Raw genomic sequence first — 5,892 nt, forward strand, 5'->3', positions numbered from 1 at the left:
CTGCCTATCTCTCTGGTATCTTCTCCTCTTTTTCCAAAATGGCTGTTATTGCATGTACTGCCATCCTCCCATAGGCATCGGCATCAGCAAATCTGTTCACAGATGAGCTTTTTCCAGAAATATATCCAAGCCACTACCCCCATCAAAAAAGGGGTGCAGCTTGTCCAGACCAATGAAGATGCAGGCATGAAAAAAAACAACTTGGCTTCTTCAGACTGCCACAACCCACAACCCCATTTTTCCTTCCTCTGTGGTGCAAGAACAGTCTGTTGTCTAAGACCATCTGGAGAATTTTATTGAACTTTGGCTACTGAAGAAACTTAGTCATGCCCTTGCCTTCCTGTAGCACATTATGCTTATGCTATGTATTATTGATCCTAAGCTTTCTAAAGGGTTCTCAAAAATGTCTTTTGCCCGCTGTAGAGGAAGTCTCACAGGGCAGATTGTCTCTGTACCCTTCTGGAATAATTAACATATTTATGGCCAACAACAGCTTGCAGAACCTAAACTGAAAGACTTTGTCTCTTTTCAATCTCACCTATCTCTGTCAGTATAAATATTTTCTGGGGATATCAACCACATCTCTTTGTTTTAACAACATTGTGGTGGACATGGAAGAACTCCCCTTTGGCAACTGGGAGTTACTTTGTTTAGAAAGAATCATATTTGCTTTTTTTTATCACAAAGAAAAGCCAGTGCTTCATGGCAGTGAGTCCTCATTTTAACCTATTGGATGTTCTTTCGGGGATTCTTGACCTGTTAGAAATTTCTAGATACATTGATGGCAAAGAAGGCAGAGACGATAATGTAGGAAGATGGGAACTTCCTGGAGAATTCCTGTAGTCAGTTTGCACTAGGTAGCGAGAAGGTCTGCTAACACTGCTCCGCAAAAAGGAGATGCTTTGTAACGTGAGCCTCTGCACCTTTCCCTGAACCATGACTTTCAGATTACAAACATAAGAAGCTATTAAGGAAAAAAACCCTCCTTTGTAAGTCTGATCAAAAGTGATGGGAATTTCTTTTACTAATTTCTAACATGCTCTATATGCTTGTGCAAACTTGACTGGTCAGCCTTCAGTCCCGTTTCTGGATTCTGTAACCAGAAGCACCGATAGAAATTTTCTAACAGAATGATTTCCCATCAAAACACTCTAGCCAGGCTTCCTGGGTCTTCTGGCTCCACATCATCTTGCCACATGGGCAACTGGAGGCTGTATTTCATATATTAAAACTATGAAGCATGCCAGGTGTAGAAATGGTTCTGTATTTAGCAGGTGCTGTGTTACAGAGTATACAACAAAGATATTCAGAGTGTGTTTTCCCCAACTCAAAATGAAACCATGCCCAAAGCCAAGCTTTTCCTTTTTCTTACTTAGTTCTAGTATATACTGATTCACAACTTTCTCAAAAGAAAAGCTTCATTGACTGCAAGAATTGGAAATTACACAAATAACATTTTAAATAACAGCCTACACAAAGCCGTCTCTCTGTAAAATCCTTTGATGGCTAAGCCGTACTGCTGAACTTCCTCATATACCCCAAGTGTACTCCTGAACCTTGTTCCTTCATGTTGTGAAAGGGAACATTTCCAATCCTGCCAAATTCAATTGTTTTTGTGAGTTCCTGGGCTTTTATCCCTCTGGCTAAGGGAGTCCCAAAGGCTCAGCAGGAGACAAAAGCAAGGTGCTCATGGCCAAGCCTGTTGCCATTGTGTTAACAACTCTCAGGTGACAAGTGAATGCCTTATCTTAAGTTGTCCTTTCCTATGCCTTTTTTGGGGGACGGTTGGCCTCCTCTTCCAGGACGCCTCAATCAAGTGAAATCAACATATTCCTGGAATTAACATACAAAATCTAGGGCAACATAAGGTGTTCCTACATTATTCCCACACTTCCGTAGATGATTCTGCTTTCTGTAATAAAAAACCAGACTCCTACAGTATAAATGATGGAGGTGGTGGACTCATGATCGAAGAACACCCATGCGCCTGGGAACTGCCAGTGAAATAGCAAAGAAAGAAAACCACTTAAGATCACAGAGGTAAACAAACTGTGGTTTACAGTTTACTGCATGCTTTGGCTATGATTTTAATAATTTTGATTCCACCTGCCCCCTTTGATTTCTAAGATGGGATTTTCACAGCTCTGTATACCAATGTGTGTGCAAATAGTGCAAATGGGTGTTACAAGCACACAGGAGTTGTGATGAAACCTGTCATAGTGTTTTTGTAAAGAGTATATTATGAAAGCCATTGTTTTCTTTTTCACATCCTAGGAAAAAAAAAACCCACATACATATATGGGTAAGCATTGTGGAATCTTAGCACAATTCACTTGCTCTCCATCATTCCTTCATTACTAGTTTCAATGAAAGACAAATTAAGAGATCCATGGAAAGAAATCTTGGAAAAAAATATTTAATATAAATATTTAACGTAAACATTATACCTACAATGATACTGTGTGGTAACTCAGGCTTTTGATTTTGATTCTGAAGTTCTTAGTCATTTCATACTGCAGGATATTCCTGCCAAAGTGTGTATCCCAACTGTGGCAGTAATTCTGTAATTTTTAGTAATGCCTTAATGAAAAAGAGTCTATTTCTAGCCAAATTTTGTATGCCTACCGATGACAGTAGATATATTCTCCAAAACATACCGATACAAATTACAGCATCGCTTATGTTATCAGAATAGAAATACAAATCAAATGTGTGGCTAGTTTGCACATAAATGTAGTTATCCCTGAATCGGGGTGATTTTTATTTTAGCATTTTTCTGTCTGAGATCTTGGCTTTTTGTAGGACTCTGCAAGATCAGTGGTTTTGGCCTGCCTCTCCCTTTTCTTTTACTGTGTAACTGCCTTATACAAAGTGATATTTGTATGCCAGCAGGTGATATGTTTATGGAGTAGTCACCCAGACCTGACAAGTACTGTAGTGTATTTCTTTTGAAAATTGCCCAAGGTGGGGTTATTTTGTCTGCTTTGACAAATTGTATATGCACCATCCACATTACGCTGTCACATGTACCTTAGGTTCATCAGTGTCTTATTACTGATGCTGTTGTTTTCAAATCTAAATACAGTATGGGGAAAGCAGCAAGCAAGCACACCAACCTATCTTAGCAATAATTTTAAAAACAAAGCCCGAAACAATGACACTGTGCAATAGCTTTGAGTGATTTTTTTATAGCCGTGTTCTAATTCTTCAGAGAAGAGAGAGAGGAGCTTTGAAAAGGTGCTAATAGACCACGAATTCGCAGCAGCCTAGTTCACAGCTAAACACACTCCCACTTCAAGCTCGGGCAGGAAAAAAAATGAGGGCACCACAGAACTGAATTAAAAATCATGCAAACAGTCCCGACAACAACCAGGGCAGTAGCAGCTTATAAGATCAGCTTCATTTGGCAGGGTGCCCATCATACCATGACCTAAGAAGGCCAGGCCAGGAGGATATCTTATGGCTTGCAAAAAGAGGATGGGGCGGGCTGCCAGGGGGAGGGATGGAAGCAGAAGAAACATCTTTCAAGCCTGTGTTGAATTAACTTGTTTTACAGAACACTGACAGCAAACTTTGGGGTCTTTTAAATGTGTTCGGAGAGCTCTTCTATAATTTATTTTAGACTGTAGACAAATATTCTCTTTGGATCAGCTGTGCTACTGGGAGAGATTACTATCGCAATGCTCCTCCTCCTGCCTGGGGGTATTGTCCCTTCAAATCTCCCAGAGATATTCATGTGCGTTCCCCAAATGAGACCGCGGTTCCATGACAGTCTAATCCGATCTAAGCTGGGGCTACCATAGCCCCTCCATCCCCAGCTGCTGCCCTTTCCCATGCCAGCAAGGATGCTTGTCTGGTCCCACACTGAACTGGTTCATAAAAGACAGAACTAACTTGAAAAATCGTAACACTTCCCTGTCGGTTCCGTTCCTGGTGGAGTTAAACAAGCACCAGAGCTGGTGCAAGAGGTGGGGTGAGGACATACATGATGCAAAGCCAGGCTGCAACAGCTCTGGTTTGGATCAGCTTAAACCACCTTGGAACCGCACTCCAGACCGGGCTCGCCAATACCTGCTATTTAAACTGCTTGTGCTGATCTAGCTCTTTCTGCCTGGCTCAAGTTTGGGAGCGGTCCTAAAAAGGGCTTCCTCATCAGATCAGAAGGGGTGCGCAGCCTCCCCTTGCTATCAGTAGCCCTTTCCTCAGGCATACCTGCACACAGGGTTTTGTGGAAAGGGCCTCCTGTGATCTGTGAAGCCTACAGGGAGTTTCTGCGTTCTTGTGGCAGGACAGGCATTCATGAGCGGTCCTCCATGTTGAGCTGGGGGAAGCTCCCTCTCAGGGGCAAAGCCAAGCTCCCAAGCATCCCACAACAGCCAGGGCACTCTGGGAAGCTGTGATGAACTACCAGGATACAAGCTTAATGTGACAGATGATTTGAATGTAAAGACATGCCAAGGAAAAATGGCAAAAGGAGGGACGCATCCAAGTCTACCTGGACTGGCAATTGAAATAATTTCTCCCCCTTTCTGAAGTTTACCGGGTTTTTCATGAGATCCTCAGTAGTAAGGCAGTAAGCAAAGTGGTTTGGTACTTGCTGACTTCTTTGAACGCATTATCACATCTTATGTGTGCATGCTGGTAGAGATGGGGAGAAACACACAATATCAAACAGCAAACGTAATTAAGACAGTTTTACTACCTCGAAAGGTCAACTGCTTCTTTCCAGTAGTAGCAATAGAATAGTTTCGAGCCAAAACTCTGGAGGGAAAAATCAAGGATACCCAAATTAGCCACTAGAGAGGGAGAACATCCCACAAGATATACCTTGTGTCTTTACTTGAAAGGTGGGTTTAATTGCCAGCTCTTCCACAGTCTTCCCTCATCACCTTAGTTTCACAAGTATTTAGTTCTGCTGGACCCACGTCCATCTGTGAAGAGTACATTCTGCAAAGTATCGTGATGACAGAGGTGTTAGGAACTGGACATGCTCAGACAGCAGAGTGATGAGGACTACTTAAAGCAATCAAGAGAGAAAAAAATCATAAGCTCAAAGAATGAGAGAGGAAAGACTGAATTCACTGGGAAAAGCACTTGAGCTTCTGAGGAAACAAAGGGAGAAACCAGTTAACTTAGATGAAAACCCTGAAGCCACCTTTTAGATGCCAGACTCAGTACTGGGAGGCAAGTGTGTACCTACAAGTTCCCAGCCTGTGACATTTCACTTACAGCAGCACAGCTGAATGATTGAGTGATGTGGCTTGGGAAAGGAGCGGGAGTAACATTGCTTGGGTTTCAAATTATCTGAGGCAAGAAAATATCTTAATAGCCTGAAACTGCTGCAATGTTTGTAGGGGAAGGAGGGGTGGGTGGGGAGGGGCAGAGAAAATCAAAAACTTTTATACTGGGAAGGGAAGGAGAAGGAAGAGAGAAAGATGTAGTCACAGGTAAGTTCAGTAAAGCAAGAAGTCTAACCTATATACTTGCAGAACTGCTTACTGGAGTGAAGACACTAGAACTAAAATTACCTTTTTTCTTTAAATAAGTAAAACTGTTCAGCTTATTGCCAAACAACCAGTCGTTTATTGCCAATTGCTTTATTGTCAGATGTCAATTTATACCCTAAACATCTTTGGGTTGAGACCACTGCCCTGTTCAGGGGGTAATCCAGTGGCCAGCACAGAACTGTCCCTTAGGTGCACTTCATTTGTAACATAATGGAGATTTGCATGCTCTGTCATAAGGGAAATGCTCCAAACTGTATTAACACTCAAGCCAAGAATGTTATCTGTTTCCCCACCCCCCCAAAAAAGTGGATTGAGTTCTGCTTTTTCACTAGTTCTCAGGAGAAATATAAAGATCATCTCTGCCAGCTGCAGATGTGTTCTATTT

This window comes from Egretta garzetta, unplaced genomic scaffold, assembly GCF_000687185.1.
Source record: "Egretta garzetta isolate BGI_Z169 unplaced genomic scaffold, ASM68718v1 scaffold14, whole genome shotgun sequence".
NCBI classification, from domain to species: Eukaryota; Metazoa; Chordata; class Aves; order Pelecaniformes; family Ardeidae; genus Egretta; species Egretta garzetta.